The following is a 5,737-nucleotide window of genomic DNA, read 5'->3' as shown; positions in this document are numbered from 1 at the left end:
GAACCTGCAACCATAGCAGCAGCGCTGTTCCGGACTGAAGCGCGTAGAACCGCTCGGCCACAGCGGCCGGCCAAGTTTTCTCACCTCCTACCTAACTGTCATAGTACTTGCAGTTTGGAATTCTTGTGTGATTGCCTGGATAGATATCTGCCTATTACACATTAGGACCCTCTTCAACTGTCAGCGGTCTCTGTCAGTCAACACATGAGGTCAGCCAGTACACTTCGGTGTTGTACGTGTCCCTTCACGTTTCCACTTCACCACATCGGAAACAATGGACCTAGGGATGTTTAGGAATGCGGAAATCTCGCGTACAGACGTATGACAAGTGACACGCAATCACCTGACCACACGATCGAAGTCCGTGAGTTCCGTGGAGCACCCCATTCTGCTCTCTCACTATCTCTAAGGGCTACTCAGGTCGATGATATGGAGTACGTGGTAGTAATAATGCCAAAAACATAGGCTTTTGGGGGTATCCAGACGCTATCACATAGTGTGTATGTGTGTGTGTGTGTGTGTGTGTGTGTGTGTGTGTGTGTGTATGTATGTATGTGTGATGCTTTGTATCGAACGTTATTTAAACAAATAAAACATCTCGTAACCGTCTTCTAGTCACTTCAAAAACATTATCAGACATACAATCCACTCATGAACACACAATCCAGTACCAATATAAACGCCCTTAAAGTAATGTAATAATTTTAACAAACATGGTGCGTAACTTCAGTATAGATATGCTCGCCATAAACTGAGTGGATTTCCTCTTTATCATAGTGTTATACAGTCGAATGCTAGCCTTTGTTACTGCAGCAGAACATGCACCGTTTTCGTCTGTGAGTCGAGACAGCTTCTCATAAGAAGCCACTACCCGGCGTTTTAAATTTCCTGGGTTCTTCAGTTTACACTCATTAATATATAATGCTGTGCAACGGGATGAGACATTGATGGACAGCACCATCCCAACATACTTCCTTGGCAGCTTTGTCAGCCATGTTGTTACCCTGTATCCCAATGTGGCCAGGTACCCAGCAAAAGATCACCTCCTTGCCACGGTGTTGGAGCAACTGTAAGGATTCGTGGATGAGCTGAATCAGCGGGGCTACTGGATACATTTGGTGAAGTGCCTGCAGTGCACTAAGAGTCGTAACAGACAAGAAAACTCGTGCAGTGATGTCTGTGAACCTTCTCCAGTGCCAACAAAATGCCATATACCTCTGCATCATAATTTGTAAATTGTTCTGGAAGATGCACTTTAAAAACCCTATCAGGGAAAACCTCAGAACAACAGAGAGCATTCCCGTGCTGGGATTCATATGTATAAATGACGATAAAATTATGGTACATACTTAAAATAGACGAAAACAAAGTTTTAAAAACCAAATCTGGAGTACAACTTTTCGTGTATTGTGTCAAGCTTAAAATCACTTTGGGCCTCTGAAGACACTAAGGCAGCAGTGCGTTCCATCCCTGGGTGTGTATTTTCATGCCCGAGAGATCCAGATCTTTGAGACAGTCTGTAGCACGTATACCAAATGGCTGGGTCGCTTGGGGCCGATTCCTGAACAGTCGATCGAAGGTGGGTTGTGTCACTGAACTACATGCCAATGACTAAGGTGACGCTGAGATTTTCAGCGCCTGTCGAGCCAAAAGGATGTGTCGCCGAATCCAGAGTGTTGGTTCACCAGCCTCTGCACACAGACTCTGAACTGGGCTGGTACGAAAGGCTGCAGTCGATCTCCGAATGCCCTCATTTTTATTTTATTTATTTACGTGTCAAGTTCCGTAGGACCAAGCTGATGAGCAAATCTCCAAGGTCATGGAACGTGTCAGTACATGAACTTACAACATAAAAGTAATAACAGATAAAAATAAATGTTCATGAACCTGCAAGAAAATCAACTCCGTCTTCAGGCCGCAAGTGGCCCAATGACCATACGACCGCCGTATCATCCTCAGTTGAGGATGCGGATAGAAGGGGCGTGTGGTCAGCACACCGTTCTCCCTTCGTTATGATGGTTTTTTTTTACCGGAACCGCTACTATTCGGTCGAGTAGCTCCTCAATTGGCATCACGAGGCTGAGTGCACCCCGAAACATAGCAACAGCACATGGCGGCTGGATGGTCACCCATCCAAGTGCCGACCACGCCCGACAGCGCTTAACTTCGGTGATCTCAAGGGAACCGGTGTATCCGCTGTGGCAAGGCCGTTGCCGCAAGAAAATCAGTCCATAAGTATAAGCATACGCTATCAGCAATACAATGAGAATCAGCTTAATTTTTGAAGGAACTCCTCGACAGAATAGAAGGAGTGACCCATGTGGACACTCTTCAGTTTCGATTTGAAAGCGCGTGGATTACTGCTAAGATTTTTGAATTCGAGTGTCAGCTTATTGAAAATGGATGCAGCAGTATACTGCACACCTTTTTGCACAAGAGTTAAGGAAGTCCGATTCAAATGGAGGTTTGATTTCTGCCGAGTATTAACCGAGCGAAAGCTGTTTATTCTTGGAAATAAACTAATATTGGTAACAGGAAACGACAATAAGGAATATACATACTGAAGGCGAATGTCAAAATACCCAGACTCGTGAACAGAGGTCGACAAGAGGTTCGTGAACTCACACCACTTATTGCCCGAACCGCCCGTTTCTGCGCCAAAAATATCCTTCTAGAACAGACAACAGACAGCATCTAACATCCGGAGGTAGGAAGGACGGGCCAATCCTTAGACCACGCTGCCATAGTCTAAGTGTGATCGAACAAATGCCGTATAAAACTGCAGGAGGCGGGACCTGTCAGCTCCCCATGTTTTTCCTCCAAGTCATTTCAAAATGTTCAAAAACCGGAAGTCCTTTGTTCGTAGGTCTTTGAGGTGTGGGAGCCATGTCAATTTCGAGTCAAATAATAAACCCAAAAAGCGTACAGTGTTTTGAAAACGTAAAATACGGTCCCCCATTGTAAGTTCTGGTTCGTTGAAACTCCGACAAGCGCGATTAAAATTGACACGCATAGTCTTCTCAGGGGAAAACCGAAAACTTGTCTGGGCCCAGGGTTCCAGCATCCTAATTGTCAGCTGTAGCTGCCTCGTTGTCGTCGCAAGATCAGAGGAAGAACAGAAGATTGCAAAGTCATCCACAAACGAAGAGCTTTTGACAGGGCTCCTGACTGTGAAGGAAATGCCATTCATAGTGATGGCAAACAATGTGACACTGAGGACACTGCCCTGGGGCACGTCATCCCCCTGAACATAGCAATCAGACATGGCACCGCCAATGCGATAACGAAAACGCTGGTCCTCGAGAAAGGATTGGATCAGAAGCGGCAGGCGTCCACGTAGTTCCCACTCATGAAGTTGGCGAAGCATGTTGTTCCTCCAAGTAGTGTCATATGCTTTTCTGGGGTCAAAAAACACACAAACTAAATGGTTTTGGCGTAAGAAGGACTCCTGTATCGCTGTCTCCTGTACAATTAAGTTGTCAAGAGTGCAAAGTTTAGCGCCTGAAAGCGCACTGGGAGCGGCTCAGGTGACCTCGGTGACTCGAGGAGCCAGACGAGGCGGCGGTTGATCATGTGTTCAAGTCTTACCCATACAACTGGAAAGGGCGACACTCCAATAACTGTTAGGAGCGCTACGATTCTTGCCTGGTTACCAGAATGGAATTGATATTGCCGCCTTCCAAGTTGTGGGTAATGTCCATCAAACCAGATCTGATTTAAACAAGAGAGTAGCTGACCTTTCGCTTCAGGGCACAGATGACGAAGCATAGTGTAATGGATCTCATCAGGCCAGGGAGCAGTGTCTCTGGCTGCAGATAAAGCTGATTCCAGTTCCCACATGGAGAATAGAAGGTTGTAGACTTCCTCATTATGCGAGAAGAAATTGATCTTCCTCATCTCCTCAGTCCAATGGAATACCTGAACAGCAAGAGTTTGTCTGGATGAAGTAACAGTAAAGAAGTGTTCAGCTAAAACATGAGCCATGTCTACTGGTGTGTCCACCAAGACCCCATTATTTGACAATGCTGTAAGGGGATGTAGATTACCCTTGCCTGAGGTGGTTACTAGACATGGGGATGAACTCTGCGGCAGCCCTTTGGACCTCATGAGTGACATGGGCCACCGCCTCTTGTGCACAATCTTTTTGTTCAAAAATAGCCTGTCGACTGTACTGTAAACAATTTGGCCTTCGTATCACCCAACTGCGTGGTTTCCTGATGGCCACCATCCTCGTCGGCAAACGGATCCACACTGGGAAGTGGTCACTAGAACGTAAGTCTGGAGCCACTTCCCACTGAACTGAGCCTGCAATAGCTGGGGAACAAAAACAAAGGTCAACAGCTGAAAAAGACCCTGTAGCTGTGGATATGTAAGTCATCTGACCTGCGTTCATAAGGCAGACATTCTCAGAATGGACGAGTCGCTCGATCATCCGACACCTGGAGAAAGTAGTAGCCGAGCCCCACTGGACATTGTGGGCATTGTAGTCACCCCCCCCCCCCCCCCCCCCAAGGAGGAATGGGCGTGGGAGTGCCTGGAAGAATCTGCCAGTGCGTAGGCATCCAAAGCGTCGTTGGGGGGCAGGTACATAGAACACACCATGACAGTGTGTGTGTGTGTGATTCAGGTTGAAGGGACCAGACATCAAGGTCATCATTCCCTTCTTTCAAACAGATTTCAGACAGATTTATATCTCAGAAGAGTCATAACGATAAAAGCCAAAGGGTCAAAAACCGTAAAAGTGCAGTCGTGTTGACAATGGTGAAAACAAAAGGAGGGAAGTCAGCAAGTGGGCAACCCCAAGGCTATGCTAAAGGCAGGAAATATCTTACCTCCGATGCAGTATGGGCGGAACCACTTGCTATTCAAAAGCGTTCAACCACTAGAATGTAAAAATGCGTATTGCGAAAGGAGACTAACCAAATCTAAAAAGCGATAAAAACAGAGTGAAAGGGAGAGAAAAGAGGATGTTGGCCAGGTAGGGGGATCAGGGATCTCGAAACACAGCTTACAATGGGAGACACCTAACCCCCACCGCCCTGCCCCTCCTCCAGAGGGAGATTAAAAACCTTAGACCTGAAAATAAAAACCACTTTCGTAGAGAAAACTGAGAACCATTTCAACCATCTGGGAACCATTGACCAATATTAAAGGTAAAGTGTGGGGCAGTCGGTACATAGTATGCAGAGCCAAAAGAATGGGGCAATCCACCAAACTGTGGGCTACCGACTGGAAGGCTCCACAACCTCAAAGTGGAGGTGGCTCATTAGGCAAAAAAAAAACCATGGGTCAGCCTGGTATGGCTGATTCAGAGACGGCAGAGGGTCATCGAGTCCTTTCAGGAGAGGCAGAAGGAAGAACGCCATGCGACAGGTGTCACCTTAATCGCACGAACTTTATTAGACAGGGAGAGGTAGCCTCCCATGAGTTGGCCCATGATTGTGGGAAGTGTGATTTTGATCTGAAGCCGTAAATCCGCCGCAGGAGTGCTTACCGAGAAGGGGGGTTAAGTGACTGCTCCCCCAGCCAAACGATCAGAAAGCTCGTTACCTACGATACCCACAAGGCCAGGGATCCAAAGGAAGTTAATGGAACAAGCAGCATGGTCAAGATCAGCGAGACAGTCATGGATGGCCGAGACCAAGGGATGGCGGGAAAAACACCGATGAATAGCCTGAAGGCCACTCATTGAGTCAGTACATAACAAAACGCGGTTGAGTTGGGACTGTTTAATAAA

General features: G+C 46.9%; 1 pseudogene; it reads right to left on the bottom strand.

Moving 5' to 3' along the window:
* Nucleotides 1-2,098: 2,098 nt before the first annotated feature.
* LOC126299782 (5S ribosomal RNA) lies at nt 2,099-2,215 on the bottom strand (annotated as a pseudogene).
* Between the last annotated feature and the right edge of the window lie 3,522 nt (nt 2,216-5,737).

Source organism: Schistocerca gregaria, chromosome X (genome assembly GCF_023897955.1).
Source record: "Schistocerca gregaria isolate iqSchGreg1 chromosome X, iqSchGreg1.2, whole genome shotgun sequence".
In the NCBI taxonomy this organism is placed as follows: Eukaryota; Metazoa; Arthropoda; class Insecta; order Orthoptera; family Acrididae; genus Schistocerca; species Schistocerca gregaria.
Note: the sequence above shows the minus strand (reverse complement) of the source record. Positions and strands in the feature narration are given on the sequence as shown.